The 18,838-nt window shown below is 43.4% G+C and overlaps 26 non-coding genes across 26 annotated transcripts; all 26 read left to right on the top strand.

Moving 5' to 3' along the window:
- Positions 1–220: 220 nt before the first annotated feature.
- Trnav-uac (transfer RNA valine (anticodon UAC)) lies at positions 221–293 on the top strand. Its single transcript has one exon. It is a non-coding gene; the product is annotated as a tRNA-Val (tRNA).
- A 281-nt stretch (positions 294–574) lies between these two features.
- On the top strand, positions 575–647 carry Trnav-uac (transfer RNA valine (anticodon UAC)). The gene has a single exon. It is a non-coding gene; the product is annotated as a tRNA-Val (tRNA).
- Positions 648–1,169: 522 nt separating this feature from the next.
- Positions 1,170–1,242, top strand: Trnav-uac (transfer RNA valine (anticodon UAC)). Its single transcript has one exon. It is a non-coding gene; the product is annotated as a tRNA-Val (tRNA).
- A 698-nt stretch (positions 1,243–1,940) lies between these two features.
- On the top strand, positions 1,941–2,013 carry Trnav-uac (transfer RNA valine (anticodon UAC)). The gene has a single exon. It is a non-coding gene; the product is annotated as a tRNA-Val (tRNA).
- Positions 2,014–2,294: 281 nt separating this feature from the next.
- Positions 2,295–2,367, top strand: Trnav-uac (transfer RNA valine (anticodon UAC)). The gene has a single exon. It is a non-coding gene; the product is annotated as a tRNA-Val (tRNA).
- A 523-nt stretch (positions 2,368–2,890) lies between these two features.
- Trnav-uac (transfer RNA valine (anticodon UAC)) lies at positions 2,891–2,963 on the top strand. Its single transcript has one exon. It is a non-coding gene; the product is annotated as a tRNA-Val (tRNA).
- A 698-nt stretch (positions 2,964–3,661) lies between these two features.
- Trnav-uac (transfer RNA valine (anticodon UAC)) lies at positions 3,662–3,734 on the top strand. Its single transcript has one exon. It is a non-coding gene; the product is annotated as a tRNA-Val (tRNA).
- Positions 3,735–4,015: 281 nt separating this feature from the next.
- Trnav-uac (transfer RNA valine (anticodon UAC)) lies at positions 4,016–4,088 on the top strand. Its single transcript has one exon. It is a non-coding gene; the product is annotated as a tRNA-Val (tRNA).
- A 522-nt stretch (positions 4,089–4,610) lies between these two features.
- On the top strand, positions 4,611–4,683 carry Trnav-uac (transfer RNA valine (anticodon UAC)). Its single transcript has one exon. It is a non-coding gene; the product is annotated as a tRNA-Val (tRNA).
- Positions 4,684–5,381: 698 nt separating this feature from the next.
- Positions 5,382–5,454, top strand: Trnav-uac (transfer RNA valine (anticodon UAC)). The gene has a single exon. It is a non-coding gene; the product is annotated as a tRNA-Val (tRNA).
- A 522-nt stretch (positions 5,455–5,976) lies between these two features.
- On the top strand, positions 5,977–6,049 carry Trnav-uac (transfer RNA valine (anticodon UAC)). Its single transcript has one exon. It is a non-coding gene; the product is annotated as a tRNA-Val (tRNA).
- A 698-nt stretch (positions 6,050–6,747) lies between these two features.
- Positions 6,748–6,820, top strand: Trnav-uac (transfer RNA valine (anticodon UAC)). The gene has a single exon. It is a non-coding gene; the product is annotated as a tRNA-Val (tRNA).
- Positions 6,821–7,342: 522 nt separating this feature from the next.
- On the top strand, positions 7,343–7,415 carry Trnav-uac (transfer RNA valine (anticodon UAC)). The gene has a single exon. It is a non-coding gene; the product is annotated as a tRNA-Val (tRNA).
- A 698-nt stretch (positions 7,416–8,113) lies between these two features.
- On the top strand, positions 8,114–8,186 carry Trnav-uac (transfer RNA valine (anticodon UAC)). Its single transcript has one exon. It is a non-coding gene; the product is annotated as a tRNA-Val (tRNA).
- Positions 8,187–8,467: 281 nt separating this feature from the next.
- Positions 8,468–8,540, top strand: Trnav-uac (transfer RNA valine (anticodon UAC)). The gene has a single exon. It is a non-coding gene; the product is annotated as a tRNA-Val (tRNA).
- A 698-nt stretch (positions 8,541–9,238) lies between these two features.
- On the top strand, positions 9,239–9,311 carry Trnav-uac (transfer RNA valine (anticodon UAC)). Its single transcript has one exon. It is a non-coding gene; the product is annotated as a tRNA-Val (tRNA).
- Positions 9,312–9,592: 281 nt separating this feature from the next.
- Trnav-uac (transfer RNA valine (anticodon UAC)) lies at positions 9,593–9,665 on the top strand. The gene has a single exon. It is a non-coding gene; the product is annotated as a tRNA-Val (tRNA).
- Positions 9,666–10,186: 521 nt separating this feature from the next.
- On the top strand, positions 10,187–10,259 carry Trnav-uac (transfer RNA valine (anticodon UAC)). The gene has a single exon. It is a non-coding gene; the product is annotated as a tRNA-Val (tRNA).
- A 959-nt stretch (positions 10,260–11,218) lies between these two features.
- Positions 11,219–11,291, top strand: Trnav-uac (transfer RNA valine (anticodon UAC)). The gene has a single exon. It is a non-coding gene; the product is annotated as a tRNA-Val (tRNA).
- A 1,245-nt stretch (positions 11,292–12,536) lies between these two features.
- Trnav-uac (transfer RNA valine (anticodon UAC)) lies at positions 12,537–12,609 on the top strand. The gene has a single exon. It is a non-coding gene; the product is annotated as a tRNA-Val (tRNA).
- A 413-nt stretch (positions 12,610–13,022) lies between these two features.
- Positions 13,023–13,095, top strand: Trnav-uac (transfer RNA valine (anticodon UAC)). The gene has a single exon. It is a non-coding gene; the product is annotated as a tRNA-Val (tRNA).
- Positions 13,096–14,344: 1,249 nt separating this feature from the next.
- Trnav-uac (transfer RNA valine (anticodon UAC)) lies at positions 14,345–14,417 on the top strand. Its single transcript has one exon. It is a non-coding gene; the product is annotated as a tRNA-Val (tRNA).
- A 1,249-nt stretch (positions 14,418–15,666) lies between these two features.
- Trnav-uac (transfer RNA valine (anticodon UAC)) lies at positions 15,667–15,739 on the top strand. The gene has a single exon. It is a non-coding gene; the product is annotated as a tRNA-Val (tRNA).
- A 412-nt stretch (positions 15,740–16,151) lies between these two features.
- On the top strand, positions 16,152–16,224 carry Trnav-uac (transfer RNA valine (anticodon UAC)). Its single transcript has one exon. It is a non-coding gene; the product is annotated as a tRNA-Val (tRNA).
- Positions 16,225–17,469: 1,245 nt separating this feature from the next.
- Positions 17,470–17,542, top strand: Trnav-uac (transfer RNA valine (anticodon UAC)). The gene has a single exon. It is a non-coding gene; the product is annotated as a tRNA-Val (tRNA).
- Positions 17,543–17,955: 413 nt separating this feature from the next.
- On the top strand, positions 17,956–18,028 carry Trnav-uac (transfer RNA valine (anticodon UAC)). The gene has a single exon. It is a non-coding gene; the product is annotated as a tRNA-Val (tRNA).
- The last annotated feature ends 810 nt before the right edge of the window (positions 18,029–18,838 follow it).

The following is an 18,838-nucleotide window of genomic DNA, read 5'->3' as shown; positions in this document are numbered from 1 at the left end:
TTGCGCAGATCGATGCTCATGTTGTTGATCACTGGATTGTCTGGTCCAGACTCGATTATTTACAGACCGCCGCCATATAGGTGGAATATTGCTGAGTGTTGCGTAAAACTAAACTCACTCACTCACTCACTCATTCATGACAGCATTCATTTGCAAAATTGTAAACCAATAAAGTGTCGAGGTTTGAACTGAAGCAACTGTGGCCTCATTACAGTATGATGGTTCTGTGGTGTAGTGGTTATCACGTCTGCTTTACACGCAGAAGGTCGCGAGTTCGAACCTCGCCAGAACCTCTTTTTACAAGCTGTTGTTGTGATTATTTATCTTGTGTTCCTCTATCAAGCATTACCCTACCCGTTGCAAAGCAGATTTGGTGCACTTGATTGGTTTTCTTCTGTATTTAATGTTGCTGGCTTTACTAAGCAGCAACAAAATGTCCATCGTGTACTGAGTTCAGAGACAATGGAAAGACGACAAATCAGATGTAATCAGTGACATTTGTTCAGTTTAAATGAAGGATTATAAATATGGAGATCGGATATATGAAGAAAATATAACTTTGCTTTGGTGCGTCGGTTCTGTGGTGTAGTGGTTATCACGTCTGCTTTACACGCAGAAGGTCGCGAGTTCGAACCTCGCCAGAACCTCAATTTGTTTTACAAGCATCTTTCATCTTCTTTCTCAACACCAGTGAAGCAAGTGAATGACCCCCATTTCGTTGGCATATATTCAGTAACACATTTTATTGATATCACCCTCTTCGAATTAGCATAACGATGTACTTTCCCTCTGCAGACGACTTTGACTATATCTAGCTCGTTTTGCCCAGTAGGACCCTGAAAGCTTTCAATAAATTAAATGTGTGTGTCAGAGGTTATTTCTTGTGGACTACCAGCCGAGACAGATTCCAGTGGAAGTCACAGGCAAAATAAAAGTGGAAATGACATAAATGGGGGTTACTTGCTGCACTTGCTTCGTTTTCTCCTGCATTTGCTATTGCTGGCTTCAGTAAACAGCAAGAGAATGCCCATCCTTCACTGTACGTGTTTAGAGATAATGGAAAGACGACAAACCAGATGTAGTCAGGGACATTTGTCCAGTTTAAAATAATCATTAAAATTGTGTAGGCGTTTACATAAGAAGAAAATGTGATTCTGCCAAGGTATGTCGGTTCTGTGGTGTAGTGGTTATCACGTCTGCTTTACACGCAGAAGGTCGCGAGTTCGAACCTCGCCAGAACCTCATCTTTTTGCAAGCATATTTCGCCTTCTCTTTCAACCCCAAGAGAAGCAAATGAATGGTCCCCATTTCGTCGGCATATGTTCAGTAAGACGTGTTATTGATATCACCGTTGTCTAATTAGCACAACAAGTTGAATACTTTCCCCTAGCAGACCACTTGGACTATATCCACGTTCGTTTCGGCCAGTAAGACCCTGACAGCTTTCAGATATATAAATTGTCCATGGGCGAAGTTATTTAGTGTGGACTACCAGCCGAGACTGATTCCAATGGAAGTCAGGGGCAAACTAAAAGTGAAAATAACATGAATGGGTCACTGAAAATCATTCATGACAGGACCCGTGAAGGTCCCGGGGTAGAATAGGCCTTCAGCAACCCATGCTTGCCATAAAAGGTGACTGTGCTTGTCGTAAGAGGCGACTAACGGGATCGGGTGGTCAGACTCACTGACTTGGTTGACATATGTCATCGGTTCCCAATTGCGCAGATCGATGCTCATGTTGTTGATCACTGGATTGTCTGGTCCAGACTCGATTATTTACAGACCGCCGCCATATAGGTGGAATATTGCTGAGTGTTGCGTAAAACTAAACTCACTCACTCACTCACTCATTCATGACAGCATTCATTTGCAAAATTGTAAACCAATAAAGTGTCGAGGTTTGAACTGAAGCAACTGTGGCCTCATTACAGTATGATGGTTCTGTGGTGTAGTGGTTATCACGTCTGCTTTACACGCAGAAGGTCGCGAGTTCGAACCTCGGCAGAACCTCTTTTTACAAGCTGTTATTGTGATTATTTATCTTGTGTTCCTCTATCAAGCATTACCCTACCCGTTGCAAAGCAGATTTGGTGCACTTGATTGGTTTTCTTCTGTATTTAATGTTGCTGGCTTTACTAAGCAGCAACAAAATGTCCATCGTGTACTGAGTTTAGAGACAATGGAAAGACGACAAATCAGATGTAATCAGTGACATTTGTTCAGTTTAAATGAAGGATTATAAATATGGAGATCGGATATATGAAGAAAATATAACTTTGCTTTGGTGCGTCGGTTCTGTGGTGTAGTGGTTATCACGTCTGCTTTACACGCAGAAGGTCGCGAGTTCGAACCTCGCCAGAACCTCATTTTTTTTTTACAAGCATCTTTCATCTTCTTTCTCAACACCAGTGAAGCAAGTGAATGACCCCCATTTCGTTGGCATATATTCAGTAACACATTTTATTGATATCACCCTCTTCGAATTAGCATAACGATGTACTTTCCCTCTGCAGACGACTTTGACTATATCTAGCTCGTTTTGCCCAGTAGGACCCTGAAAGCTTTCAATAAATTAAATGTGTGTGTCAGAGGTTATTTCTTGTGGACTACCAGCCGAGACAGATTCCAGTGGAAGTCACAGGCAAAATAAAAGTGGAAATGACATAAATGGGGGTTACTTGCTGCACTTGCTTCGTTTTCTCCTGCATTTACTATTGCTGGCTTCAGTAAACAGCAAGAGAATGCCCATCCTTCACTGTACGTGTTTAGAGATAATGGAAAGACGACAAACCAGATGTAGTCAGGGACATTTGTCCAGTTTAAAATAATCATTAAAATTGTGTAGGCGTTTACATAAGAAGAAAATGTGATTCTGCCAAGGTATGTCGGTTCTGTGGTGTAGTGGTTATCACGTCTGCTTTACACGCAGAAGGTCGCGAGTTCGAACCTCGCCAGAACCTCATCTTTTTGCAAGCATATTTCGCCTTCTCTTTCAACCCCAAGAGAAGCAAATGAATGGTCCCCATTTCGTCGGCATATGTTCAGTAAAACGTGTTATTGATATCACCGTTGTCTAATTAGCACAACAAGTTGAATACTTTCCCCTAGCAGACTACTTGGACTATATCCACGTTCGTTTCGGCCAGTAAGACCCTGACAGCTTTCAGATATATAAATTGTCCATGGGCGAAGTTATTTAGTGTGGACTACCAGCCGAGACTGATTCCAATGGAAGTCATGGGCAAACTAAAAGTGAAAATAACATGAATGGGTCACTGAAAATCATTCATGACAGGACCCGTGAAGGTCCCGGGGTAGAATAGGCCTTCAGCAACCCATGCTTGCCATGAAAGGTGACTGTGCTTGTCGTAAGAGGCGACTAACGGGATCGGGTGGTCAGACTCACTGACTTGGTTGACATATGTCATCGGTTCCCAATTGCGCAGATCGATGCTCATGTTGTTGATCACTGGATTGTCTGGTCCAGACTCGATTATTTACAGACCGCCGCCATATAGCTGGAATATTGCTGAGTGTTGCGTAAAACTAAACTCACTCACTCACTCACTCATTCATGACAGCATTCATTTGCAAAATTGTAAACCAATAAAGTGTCGAGGTTTGAACTGAAGCAACTGTGGCCTCATTACAGTATGATGGTTCTGTGGTGTAGTGGTTATCACGTCTGCTTTACACGCAGAAGGTCGCGAGTTCGAACCTCGCCACAACCTCTTTTTACAAGCTGTTGTTGTGATTATTTATCTTGTGTTCCTCTATCAAGCATTACCCTACCCGTTGCAAAGCAGATTTGGTGCACTTGATTGGTTTTCTTCTGTATTTAATGTTGCTGGCTTTACTAAGCAGCAACAAAATGTCCATCGTGTACTGAGTTCAGAGACAATGGAAAGACGACAAATCAGATGTAATCAGTGACATTTGTTCAGTTTAAATGAAGGATTATAAATATGGAGATCGGATATATGAAGAAAATATAACTTTGCTTTGGTGCGTCGGTTCTGTGGTGTAGTGGTTATCACGTCTGCTTTACACGCAGAAGGTCGCGAGTTCGAACCTCGCCAGAACCTCATTTTTTTTTACAAGCATCTTTCATCTTCTTTCTCAACACCAGTGAAGCAAGTGAATGACCCCCATTTCGTTGGCATATATTCAGTAACACATTTTATTGATATCACCCTCTTCGAATTATCATGACGATGTACTTTCCCTCTGCAGACGACTTTGACTATATCTAGCTCGTTTTGCCCAGTAGGACCCTGAAAGCTTTCAATAAATTAAATGTCTGTGTCAGAGGTTATTTCTTGTGGACTACCAGCCGAGACAGATTCCAGTGGAAGTCACAGGCAAAATAAAAGTGGAAATGACATAAATGGGGGTTACTTGCTGCACTTGCTTCGTTTTCTCCTGCATTTGCTATTGTTGGCTTCAGTAAACAGCAAGAGAATGCCCATCCTTCACTGTACGTGTTTAGAGATAATGGAAAGACGACAAACCAGATGTAGTCAGGGACATTTGTCCAGTTTAAAATAATCATTAAAATTGTGTAGACGTTTACATAAGAAGAAAATGTGATTCTGCCAAGGTATGTCGGTTCTGTGGTGTAGTGGTTATCACGTCTGCTTTACACGCAGAAGGTCGCGAGTTCGAACCTCGCCAGAACCTCATCTTTTTGCAAGCATATTTCGCCTTCTCTTTCAACCCCAAGAGAAGCAAATGAATGGTCCCCATTTCGTCGGCATATGTTCAGTAAAACGTGTTATTGATATCAACGTTGTCTAATTAGCACAACAAGTTGAATACTTTCCCCTAGCAGACTACTTGGACTATATCCACGTTCGTTTCGGCCAGTAAGACCCTGACAGCTTTCAGATATATAAATTGTCCATGGGCGAAGTTATTTAGTGTGGACTACCAGCCGAGACTGATTCCAATGGAAGTCAGGGGCAAACTAAAAGTGAAAATAACATGAATGGGTCACTGAAAATCATTCATGACAGGACCCGTGAAGGTCCCGGGGTAGAATAGGCCTTCAGCAACCCATGCTTGCCATAAAAGGTGACTGTGCTTGTCGTAAGAGGCGACTAACGGGATCGGGTGGTCAGACTCACTGACTTGGTTGACATATGTCATCGGTTCCCAATTGCGCAGATCGATGCTCATGTTGTTGATCACTGGATTGTCTGGTCCAGACTCGATTATTTACAGACCGCCGCCATATAGCTGGAATATTGCTGAGTGTTGCGTAAAACTAAACTCACTCACTCACTCACTCATTCATGGCAGCAATCATTTGCAAAATTGTAAACCAATAAAGTGTCGAGGTTTGAACTGAAGCAACTGTGGCCTCATTACAGTATGATGGTTCTGTGGTGTAGTGGTTATCACGTCTGCTTTACACGCAGAAGGTCGCGAGTTCGAACCTCGCCAGAACCTCATTCTTTTTTACAAGCATCTTTCATCTTCTTTCTCAACACCAGTGAAGCAAGTGAATGACCCCCATTTCGTTGGCATATATTCAGTAACACATTTTATTGATATCACCCTCTTCGAATTAGCATAACGATGTACTTTCCCTCTGCAGACGACTTTGACTATATCTAGCTCGTTTTGCCCAGTAGGACCCTGAAAGCTTTCAATAAATTAAATGTCTGTGTCAGAGGTTATTTCTTGTGGACTACCAGCCGAGACAGATTCCAGTGGAAGTCACAGGCAAAATAAAAGTGGAAATGACATAAATGGGGGTTACTTGCTGCACTTGCTTCGTTTTCTCCTGCATTTACTATTGCTGGCTTCAGTAAACAGCAAGAGAATGCCCATCCTTCACTGTACGTGTTTAGAGATAATGGAAAGACGACAAACCAGATGTAGTCAGGGACATTTGTCCAGTTTAAAATAATCATTAAAATTGTGTAGGCGTTTACATAAGAAGAAAATGTGATTCTGCCAAGGTATGTCGGTTCTGTGGTGTAGTGGTTATCACGTCTGCTTTACACGCAGAAGGTCGCGAGTTCGAACCTCGCCAGAACCTCATCTTTTTGCAAGCATATTTCGCCTTCTCTTTCAACCCCAAGAGAAGCAAATGAATGGTCCCCATTTCGTCGGCATATGTTCAGTAAGACGTGTTATTGATATCACCGTTGTCTAATTAGCACAACAAGTTGAATACTTTCCCCTAGCAGACCACTTGGACTATATCCACGTTCGTTTCGGCCAGTAAGACCCTGACAGCTTTCAGATATATAAATTGTCCATGGGCGAAGTTATTTAGTGTGGACTACCAGCCGAGACTGATTCCAATGGAAGTCAGGGGCAAACTAAAAGTGAAAATAACATGAATGGGTCACTGAAAATCATTCATGACAGGACCCGTGAAGGTCCCGGGGTAGAATAGGCCTTCAGCAACCCATGCTTGCCATAAAAGGTGACTGTGCTTGTCGTAAGAGGCGACTAACGGGATCGGGTGGTCAGACTCACTGACTTGGTTGACATATGTCATCGGTTCCCAATTGCGCAGATCGATGCTCATGTTGTTGATCACTGGATTGTCTGGTCCAGACTCGATTATTTACAGACCGCCGCCATATAGCTGGAATATTGCTGAGTGTTGCGTAAAACTAAACTCACTCACTCACTCACTCATTCATGGCAGCATTCATTTGCAAAATTGTAAACCAATAAAGTGTCGAGGTTTGAACTGAAGCAACTGTGGCCTCATTACAGTATGATGGTTCTGTGGTGTAGTGGTTATCACGTCTGCTTTACACGCAGAAGGTCGCGAGTTCGAACCTCGCCAGAACCTCATTCTTTTTTACAAGCATCTTTCATCTTCTTTCTCAACACCAGTGAAGCAAGTGAATGACCCCCATTTCGTTGGCATATATTCAGTAACACATTTTATTGATATCACCCTCTTCGAATTAGCATAACGATGTACTTTCCCTCTGCAGACGACTTTGACTATATCTAGCTCGTTTTGCCCAGTAGGACCCTGAAAGCTTTCAATAAATTAAATGTCTGTGTCAGAGGTTATTTCTTGTGGACTACCAGCCGAGACAGATTCCAGTGGAAGTCACAGGCAAAATAAAAGTGGAAATGACATAAATGGGGGTTACTTGCTGCACTTGCTTCGTTTTCTCCTGCATTTACTATTGCTGGCTTCAGTAAACAGCAAGAGAATGCCCATCCTTCACTGTACGTGTTTAGAGATAATGGAAAGACGACAAACCAGATGTAGTCAGGGACATTTGTCCAGTTTAAAATAATCATTAAAATTGTGTAGACGTTTACATAAGAAGAAAATGTGATTCTGCCAAGGTATGTCGGTTCTGTGGTGTAGTGGTTATCACGTCTGCTTTACACGCAGAAGGTCGCGAGTTCGAACCTCGCCAGAACCTCATCTTTTTGCAAGCATATTTTGCCTTCTCTTTCAACCCCAAGAGAAGCAAATGAATGGTCCCCATTTCGTCGGCATATGTTCAGTAAGACGTGTTATTGATATCACCGTTGTCTAATTAGCACAACAAGTTGAATACTTTCCCCTAGCAGACCACTTGGACTATATCCACGTTCGTTTCGGCCAGTAAGACCCTGACAGCTTTCAGATATATAAATTGTCCATGGGCGAAGTTATTTAGTGTGGACTACCAGCCGAGACTGATTCCAATGGAAGTCAGGGGCAAACTAAAAGTGAAAATAACATGAATGGGTCACTGAAAATCATTCATGACAGGACCCGTGAAGGTCCCGGGGTAGAATAGGCCTTCAGCAACCCATGCTTGCCATAAAAGGTGACTGTGCTTGTCGTAAGAGGCGACTAACGGGATCGGGTGGTCAGACTCACTGACTTGGTTGACATATGTCATCGGTTCCCAATTGCGCAGATCGATGCTCATGTTGTTGATCACTGGATTGTCTGGTCCAGACTCGATTATTTACAGACCGCCGCCATATAGGTGGAATATTGCTGAGTGTTGCGTAAAACTAAACTCACTCACTCACTCACTCATTCATGACAGCATTCATTTGCAAAATTGTAAACCAATAAAGTGTCGAGGTTTGAACTGAAGCAACTGTGGCCTCATTACAGTATGATGGTTCTGTGGTGTAGTGGTTATCACGTCTGCTTTACACGCAGAAGGTCGCGAGTTCGAACCTCGCCACAACCTCTTTTTACAAGCTGTTGTTGTGATTATTTATCTTGTGTTCCTCTATCAAGCATTACCCTACCCGTTGCAAAGCAGATTTGGTGCACTTGATTCGTTTTCTTCTGTTTTTAATGTTGCTGGCTTTACTAAGCAGCAACAAAATGTCCATCGTGTACTGAGTTCAGAGACAATGGAAAGACGACAAATCAGATGTAATCAGTGACATTTGTTCAGTTTAAATGAAGGATTATAAATATGGAGATCGGATATATGAAGAAAATATAACTTTTCGTTGGTGGGTCAGTTCTGTGGTGTAGTGGTTATCACGTCTGCTTTACACGCAGAAGGTCGCGAGTTCGAACCTCGCCAGAACCTCATCTTTTTGCAAGCATATTTCGCCTTCTCTTTCAACCCCAAGAGAAGCAAATGAATGGTCCCCATTTCGTCGGCATATGTTCAGTAAGACGTGTTATTGATATCACCGTTGTCTAATTAGCACAACAAGTTGAATACTTTCCCCTAGCAGACCACTTTGACTATATCCACGTTCGTTTCGGCCAGTAAGACCCTGACAGCTTTCAGATATATAAATTGTCCATGGGCGAAGTTATTTAGTGTGGACTATCAGCCGAGACTGATTCCAATGGAAGTCAGGGGCAAACTAAAAGTGAAAATAACATGAATGGGTCACTGAAAATCATTCATGACAGGACCCGTGAAGGTCCCGGGGTAGAATAGGCCTTCAGCAACCCATGCTTGCCATAAAAGGTGACTGTGCTTGTCGTAAGAGGCGACTAACGGGATCGGGTGGTCAGACTCACTGACTTGGTTGACATATGTCATCGGTTCCCAATTGCGCAGATCGATGCTCATGTTGTTGATCACTGGATTGTCTGGTCCAGACTCGATTATTTACAGACCGCCGCCATATAGCTGGAATATTGCTGAGTGTTGCGTAAAACTAAACTCACTCACTCACTCACTCATTCATGACAGCATTCATTTGCAAAATTGTAAACCAATAAAGTGTCGAGGTTTGAACTGAAGCAACTGTGGCCTCATTTCAGTATGATGGTTCTGTGGTGTAGTGGTTATCACGTCTGCTTTACAAGCAGAAGGTCGCGAGTTCGAACCTCGCCAGAACCTCTTTTTACAAGCTGTTGTTGTGATTATTTATCTTGTGTTCCTCTATCAAGCATTACCCTACCCGTTGCAAAGCAGATTTGGTGCACTTGATTCGTTTTCTTCTGTATTTAATGTTGCTGGCTTTACTAAGCAGCAACAAAATGTCCATCGTGTACTGAGTTCAGAGACAATGGAAAGACGACAAATCAGATGTAATCAGTGACATTTGTTCAGTTTAAATGAAGGATTATAAATATGGAGATCGGATATATGAAGAAAATATAACTTTGCTTTGGTGCGTCGGTTCTGTGGTGTAGTGGTTATCACGTCTGCTTTACACGCAGAAGGTCGCGAGTTCGAACCTCGCCAGAACCTCAATTTTTTTACAAGCATCTTTCATCTTCTTTCTCAACACCAGTGAAGCAAGTGAATGACCCCCATTTCGTTGGCATATATTCAGTAACACATTTTATTGATATCACCCTCTTCGAATTAGCATAACGATGTACTTTCCCTCTGCAGACGACTTTGACTATATCTAGCTCGTTTTGCCCAGTAGGACCCTGAAAGCTTTCAATAAATTAAATGTCTGTGTCAGAGGCTATTTCTTGTGGACTACCAGCCGAGACAGATTCCAGTGGAAGTCACAGGCAAAATAAAAGTGGAAATGACATAAATGGGGGTTACTTGCTGCACTTGCTTCGTTTTCTCCTGCATTTACTATTGCTGGCTTCAGTAAACAGCAAGAGAATGCCCATCCTTCACTGTACGTGTTTAGAGATAATGGAAAGACGACAAACCAGATGTAGTCAGGGACATTTGTCCAGATTGAAATAATCATTAAAATTGTGTAGACGTTTACATAAAAAAAAAATGTGATTCGGCATTGGTATGTCGGTTCTGTGGTGTAGTGGTTATCACGTCTGCTTTACACGCAGAAGGTCGCGAGTTCGAACCTCGCCAGAACCTCATCTTTTTGCAAGCATATTTCGCCTTCTCTTTCAACCCCAAGAGAAGCAAATGAATGGTCCCCATTTCGTCTTCATACGTTCAGTAAGACGTGTTATTGATATCACCGTTGTCTAATTAGCACAACAAGTTGAATACTTTCCCCTAGCAGACCACTTTGACTATATCCACGTTCGTTTCGGCCAGTAAGACCCTGACAGCTTTCAAATATATAAATTGTCCATGGGTGAAGTTATTTAGTGTGGACTATCAGCCGAGACTGATTCCAGTGGAAGTCAGGGGCAAACTAAAAGTGAAAATAACATGAATGGGTCACTGAAAATCAGTCATGACAGCGTTCATTTGCAAAAATGTAAACCAATAAAGTGTCGAGGTTTGAACTGAAGCAACTATGGCCTCATTTCAGTATGATGGTTCTGTGGTGTAGTGGTTATCACGTCTGCTTCACACGCAGATGGGGGTTACTTGCTGCACTTGCTTCGTTTTCTCCTGCATTTACTATTGCTGGCTTCAGTAAACAGCAAGAGAATGCCCATCCTTCACTGTACGTGTTTAGAGATAATGGAAAGACGACAAACCAGATGTAGTCAGGGACATTTGTCCAGATTGAAATGACCCGTGAAGGTCCCGGGGTAGAATAGGCCTTCAGTAAACCATGCTTGCCATAAAAGGCGACTCAGCTTGTCGTAAGAGGCGACTAACGGGATCGGGTGGTCAGGCTCGCTGACTTCGTTGACGCATGTCATCGGTTCCCAATTGCGCAGATCGATGCTCATGTTGTTGATCACTGGATTGTCTGGTCCAGACTCGATTATTTACAGACCGCCGCCATATAGCTGGAATATTGCTAAGTGCGGCGTAAAACTAAACTCACTCACTCACTCACCCAGATTGAAATAATCATTAAAATTGTGTAGACGTTTACATAAAAAGAAAATGTGATTCGGCATTGGTATGTTGGTTCTGTGGTGTAGTGGTTATCACGTCTGCTTTACACGCAGAAGGTCGCGAGTTCGAACCTCGCCAGAACCTCATCTTTTTGCAAGCATATTTCGCCTTCTCTTTCAACCCCAAGAGAAGCAAATGAATGGTCCCCATTTCGTCGGCATATGTTCAGTAAGACGTGTTATTGATATCACCGTTGTCTAATTAGCACAACAAGTTGAATACTTTCCCCTAGCAGACCACTTTGACTATATCCACGTTCGTTTCGGCCAGTAAGACCCTGACAGCTTTCAGATATATAAATTGTCCATGGGCGAAGTTATTTAGTGTGGACTATCAGCCGAGACTGATTCCAGTGGAAGTCAGGGGCAAACTAAAAGTGAAAATAACATGAATGGGTCACTGAAAATCATTCATGACAGGACCCGTGAAGGTCCCGGGGTAGAATAGGCCTTCAGCAACCCATGCTTGCCATAAAAGGTGACTGTGCTTGTCGTAAGAGGCGACTAACGGGATCGGGTGGTCAGACTCACTGACTTGGTTGACATATGTCATCGGTTCCCAATTGCGCAGATCGATGCTCATGTTGTTGATCACTGGATTGTCTGGTCCAGACTCGATTATTTACAGACCGCCGCCATATAGCTGGAATATTGCTGAGTGTTGCGTAAAACTAAACTCACTCACTCACTCACTCATTCATGGCAGCATTCATTTGCAAAATTGTAAACCAATAAAGTGTCGAGGTTTGAACTGAAGCAACTGTGGCCTCATTACAGTATGATGGTTCTGTGGTGTAGTGGTTATCACGTCTGCTTCACACGCAGATGGGGGTTACTTGCTGCACTTGCTTCGTTTTCTCCTGCATTTACTATTGCTGGCTTCAGTAAACAGCAAGAGAATGCCCATCCTTCACTGTACGTGTTTAGAGATAATGGAAAGACGACAAACCAGATGTAGTCAGGGACATTTGTCCAGATTGAAATGACCCGTGAAGGTCCCGGGGTAGAATAGGCCTTCAGCAACCCATGCTTGCCATAAAAGGCGACTCAGCTTGTCGTAAGAGGCGACTAACGGGATCGGGTGGTCAGGCTCGCTGACTTCGTTGACGCATGTCATCGGTTCCCAATTGCGCAGATCGATGCTCATGTTGTTGATCACTGGATTGTCTGGTCCAGACTCGATTATTTACAGACCGCCGCCATATAGCTGGAATATTGCCAAGTGCGGCGTAAAACTAAACTCACTCACTCACTCACCCAGATTGAAATAATCATTAAAATTGTGTAGACGTTTACATAAAAAGAAAATGTGATTCGGCATTGGTATGTTGGTTCTGTGGTGTAGTGGTTATCACGTCTGCTTTACACGCAGAAGGTCGCGAGTTCGAATCTCGCCAGAACCTCATCTTTTTGCAAGCATATTTCGCCTTCTCTTTCAACCCCAAGAGAAGCAAATGAATGGTCCCCATTTCGTCTTCATACGTTCAGTAAGACGTGTTATTGATATCACCGTTGTCTAATTAGCACAACAAGTTGAATACTTTCCCCTAGCAGACCACTTGGACTATATCTACGTTCGTTTCGGCCAGTAAGACCCTGACAGCTTTCAAATATATAAATTGTCCATGGATGAAGTTATTTAGTGTGGACTATCAGCCGAGACTGATTCCAGTGGAAGTCAGGGGCAAACTAAAAGTGAAAATAACATGAATGGGTCACTGAAAATCAGTCATGACAGCGTTCATTTGCAAAAATTGTAAACCAATAAAGTGTCGAGCTTTGAACTGAAGCAACTATGGCCTCATTTCAGTATGATGGTTCTGTGGTGTAGTGGTTATCACGTCTGCTTTACACGCAGAAGGTCGCGAGTTCGAACCTCGCCAGAACCTCATCTTTTTGCAAGCATATTTCGCCTTCTCTTTCAACCCCAAGAGAAGCAGATGAATGGTCCCCATTTCGTCGGCATATGTTCAGTAAGACGTGTTATTGATATCACCGTTGTCTAATTAGCACAACAAGTTGAATACTTTCCCCTAGCAGACCACTTGGACTATATCCACGTTCGTTTCGGCCAGTAAGACCCTGACAGCTTTCAGATATATAAATTGTCCATGGGCGAAGTTATTTAGTGTGGACTATCAGCCGAGACTGATTCCAATGGAAGTCAGGGGCAAACTAAAAGTGAAAATAACATGAATGGGTCACTGAAAATCATTCATGACAGGACCCGTGAAGGTCCCGGGGTAGAATAGGCCTTCAGCAACCCATGCTTGCCATAAAAGGTGACTGTGCTTGTCGTAAGAGGCGACTAACGGGATCGGGTGGTCAGACTCACTGACTTGGTTGACATATGTCATCGGTTCCCAATTGCGCAGATCGATGCTCATGTTGTTGATCACTGGATTGTCTGGTCCAGACTCGATTATTTACAGACCGCCGCCATATAGGTGGAATATTGCTGAGTGTTGCGTAAAACTAAACTCACTCACTCACTCACTCACTCATTCATGGCAGCATTCATTTGCAAAATTGTAAACCAATAAAGTGTCGAGGTTTGAACTGAAGCAACTGTGGCCTCATTACAGTATGATGGTTCTGTGGTGTAGTGGTTATCACGTCTGCTTCACACGCAGATGGGGGTTACTTGCTGCACTTGCTTCGTTTTCTCCTGCATTTACTATTGCTGGCTTCAGTAAACAGCAAGAGAATGCCCATCCTTCACTGTACGTGTTTAGAGATAATGGAAAGACGACAAACCAGATGTAGTCAGGGACATTTGTCCAGATTGAAATGACCCGTGAAGGTCCCGGGGTAGAATAGGCCTTCAGCAACCCATGCTTGCCATAAAAGGCGACTCAGCTTGTCGTAAGAGGCGACTAACGGGATCGGGTGGTCAGGCTCACTGACTTGGTTGACAGATGTCATCGGTTCCCAATTGCGCAGATCGATGCTCATGTTGTTGATCACTGGATTGTCTGGTCCAGACTCGATTATTTACAGACCGCCGCCATATAGCTGGAATATTGCTAAGTGCGGCGTAAAACTAAACTTACTCACTCACTCACCCAGATTGAAATAATCATTAAAATTGTGTAGACGTTTACATAAAAAGAAAATGTGATTCGGCATTGGTATGTTGGTTCTGTGGTGTAGTGGTTATCACGTCTGCTTTACACGCAGAAGGTCGCGAGTTCGAACCTCGCCAGAACCTCATCTTTTTGCAAGCATATTTCGCCTTCTCTTTCAACCCCAAGAGAAGCAAATGAATGGTCCCCATTTCGTCTTCATACGTTCAGTAAGACGTGTTATTGATATCACCGTTGTCTAATTAGCACAACAAGTTGAATACTTTCCCCTAGCAGAACACTTTGACTATATCTACGTTCGTTTCGGCCAGTAAGACCCTGACAGCTTTCAAATATATAAATTGTCCATGGGTGAAGTTATTTAGTGTGGACTATCAGCCGAGACTGATTCCAGTGGAAGTCAGGGGCAAACTAAAAGTGAAAATAACATGAATGGGTCACTGAAAATCATTCATGACAGGACCCGTGAAGGTCCCGGGGTAGAATAGGCCTTCAGCAACCCATGCTTGCCATAAAAGGTGACTGTGCTTGTCGTAAGAGGCGACTAACGGGATCGGGTGGTCAGACTCACTGACTTGGTTGACATATGTCATCGGTTCCCAATTGCGCAGATCGATGCTCATGTTGTTGATCACTGGATTGTCTGGTCCAGACTCGATTATTTACAGACCGCCGCCATATAGGTGGAATATTGCTGAGTGTTGCGTAAAACTAAACTCACTCACTCACTCACTCACTCATTCATGACAGCATTCATTTGCAAAATTGTAAACCAATAAAGTGTCGAGGTTTGAACTGAAGCAACTGTGGCCTCATTACAGTATGATGGTTCTGTGGTGTAGTGGTTATCACGTCTGCTTCACACGCAGATGGGGGTTACTTGCTGCACTTGCTTCGTTTTCTCCTGCATTTACTATTGCTGGCTTCAGTAAACAGCAAGAGAATGCCCATCCTTCACTGTACGTGTTTAGAGATAATGGAAAGACGACAAACCAGATGTAGTCAGGGACATTTGTCCAGATTGAAATGACCCGTGAAGGTCCCGGGGTAGAATAGGCCTTCAGCAACCCATGCTTGCCATAAAAGGCGACTCAGCTTGTCGTAAGAGGCGACTAACGGGATCGGGTGGTCAGGCTCGCTGACTTGGTTGACGCATGTCATCGGTTCCCAATTGCGCAGATCGATGCTCATGTTGTTGATCACTGGATTGTCTGGTCCAGACTCGATTATTTACAGACCGCCGCCATATAGCTGGAATATTGCTAAGTGCGGCGTAAAACTAAACTCACTCACTCACTCACCCAGATTGAAATAATCATTAAAATTGTGTAGACGTTTACATAAAAAGAAAATGTGATTCGGCATTGGTATGTTGGTTCTGTGGTGTAGTGGTTATCACGTCTGCTTTACACGCAGAAGGTCGCGAGTTCGAACCTCGCCAGAACCTCATCTTTTTGCAAGCATATTTCGCCTTCTCTTTCAACCCCAAGAGAAGCAAATGAATGGTCCCCATTTCGTCTTCATACGTTCAGTAAGACGTGTTATTGATATCACCGTTGTCTAATTAGCACAACAAGTTGAATACTTTCCCCTAGCAGACCACTTGGACTATATCTACGTTCGTTTCGGCCAGTAAGACCCTGACAGCTTTCAAATATATAAATTGTCCATGGGTGAAGTTATTTAGTGTGGACTATCAGCCGAGACTGATTCCAGTGGAAGTCAGGGGCAAACTAAAAGTGAAAATAACATGAATGGGTCACTGAAAATCAGTCATGACAGCGTTCATTTGCAAAAATGTAAACCAATAAAGTGTCGAGCTTTGAACTGAAGCAACTATGGCCTCATTTCAGTATGATGGTTCTGTGGTGTAGTGGTTATCACGTCTGCTTTACACGCAGAAGGTCGCGAGTTCGAACCTCGCCAGAACCTCATCTTTTTGCAAGCATATTTCGCCTTCTCTTTCAACCCCAAGAGAAGCAAATGAATGGTCCCCATTTCGTCGGCATATGTTCAGTAAGACGTGTTATTGATATCACCGTTGTCTAATTAGCACAACAAGTTGAATACTTTCCCCTAGCAGACCACTTTGACTATATCCACGTTCGTTTCGGCCAGTAAGACCCTGACAGCTTTCAGATATATAAATTGTCCATGGGCGAAGTTATTTAGTGTGGACTATCAGCCGAGACTGATTCCAGTGGAAGTCAGGGGCAAACTAAAAGTGAAAATAACATGAATGGGTCACTGAAAATCATTCATGACAGGACCCGTGAAGGTCCCGGGGTAGAATAGGCCTTCAGCAACCCATGCTTGCCATAAAAGGTGACTGTGCTTGTCGTAAGAGGCGACTAACGGGATCGGGTGGTCAGACTCACTGACTTGGTTGACATATGTCATCGGTTCCCAATTGCGCAGATCGATGCTCATGTTGTTGATCACTGGATTGTCTGGTCCAGACTCGATTATTTACAGACCGCCGCCATATAGGTGGAATATTGCTGAGTGTTGCGTAAAACTAAACTCACTCACTCACTCACTCATTCATGGCAGCATTCATTTGCAAAATTGTAAACCAATAAAGTGTCGAGGTTTGAACTGAAGCAACTGTGGCCTCATTACAGTATGATGGTTCTGTGGTGTAGTGGTTATCACGTCTGCTTCACACGCAGATGGGGGTTACTTGCTGCACTTGCTTCGTTTTCTCCTGCATTTACTATTGCTGGCTTCAGTAAACAGCAAGAGAATGCCCATCCTTCACTGTACGTGTTTAGAGATAATGGAAAGACGACAAACCAGATGTAGTCAGGGACATTTGTCCAGATTGAAATGACCCGTGAAGGTCCCGGGGTAGAATAGGCCTTCAGCAACCCATGCTTGCCATAAAAGGCGACTCAGCTTGTCGTAAGAGGCGACTAACGGGATCGGGTGGTCAGGCTCGCTGACTTCGTTGACGCATGTCATCGGTTCCCAATTGCGCAGATCGATGCTCATGTTGTTGATCACTGGATTGTCTGGTCCAGACTCGATTATTTACAGACCGCCGCCATATAGCTGGAATATTGCCAAGTGCGGCGTAAAACTAAACTCACTCACTCACTCACCCAGATTGAAATAATCATTAAAATTGTGTAGACGTTTACATAAAAAGAAAATGTGATTCGGCATTGGTATGTTGGTTCTGTGGTGTAGTGGTTATCACGTCTGCTTTACACGCAGAAGGTCGCGAGTTCGAACCTCGCCAGAACCTCATCTTTTTGCAAGCATATTTCGCCTTCTCTTTCAACCCCAAGAGAAGCAAATGAATGGTCCCCATTTCGTCTTCATACGTTCAGTAAGACGTGTTATTGATATCACCGTTGTCTAATTAGCACAACAAGTTGAATACTTTCCCCTAGCAGACCACTTGGACTATATCTACGTTCGTTTCGGCCAGTAAGACCCTGACAGCTTTCAAATATATAAATTGTCCATGGATGAAGTTATTTAGTGTGGACTATCAGCCGAGACTGATTCCAGTGGAAGTCAGGGGCAAACTAAAAGTGAAAATAACATGAATGGGTCACTGAAAATCAGTCATGACAGCGTTCATTTGCAAAAATTGTAAACCAATAAAGTGTCGAGCTTTGAACTGAAGCAACTATGGCCTCATTTCAGTATGATGGTTCTGTGGTGTAGTGGTTATCACGTCTGCTTTACACGCAGAAGGTCGCGAGTTCGAACCTCGCCAGAACCTCATCTTTTTGCAAGCATATTTCGCCTTCTCTTTCAACCCCAAGAGAAGCAGATGAATGGTCCCCATTTCGTCGGCATATGTTCAGTAAGACGTGTTATTGATATCACCGTTGTCTAATTAGCACAACAAGTTGAATACTTTCCCCTAGCAGACCACTTGGACTATATCCACGTTCGTTTCGGCCAGTAAGACCCTGACAGCTTTCAGATATATAAATTGTCCATGGGCGAAGTTATTTAGTGTGGACTATCAGCCGAGACTGATTCCAATGGAAGTCAGGGGCAAACTAAAAGTGAAAATAACATGAATGGGTCACTGAAAATCATTCATGACAGGACCCGTGAAGGTCCCGGGGTAGAATAGGCCTTCAGCAACCCATGCTTGCCATAAAAGGTGACTGTGCTTGTCGTAAGAGGCGACTAACGGGATCGGGTGGTCAGACTCACTGACTTGGTTGACATATGTCATCGGTTCCCAATTGCGCAGATCGATGCTCATGTTGTTGATCACTGGATTGTCTGGTCCAGACTCGATTATTTACAGACCGCCGCCATATAGGTGGAATATTGCTGAGTGTTGCGTAAAACTAAACTCACTCACTCACTCACTCATTCATGGCAGCATTCATTTGCAAAATTGTAAACCAATAAAGTGTCGAGGTTTGAACTGAAGCAACTGTGGCCTCATTACAGTATGATGGTTCTGTGGTGTAGTGGTTATCACGTCTGCTTCACACGCAGATGGGGGTTACTTGCTGCACTTGCTTCGTTTTCTCCTGCATTTACTATTGCTGGCTTCAGTAAACAGCAA

This window comes from Haliotis asinina, chromosome 6 (genome assembly GCF_037392515.1).
Source record: "Haliotis asinina isolate JCU_RB_2024 chromosome 6, JCU_Hal_asi_v2, whole genome shotgun sequence".
Taxonomy (NCBI): Eukaryota; Metazoa; Mollusca; class Gastropoda; order Lepetellida; family Haliotidae; genus Haliotis; species Haliotis asinina.
The sequence above is the reverse complement of the archived record's forward strand: the minus strand, read 5'-3'. Positions and strand labels throughout refer to the sequence as shown.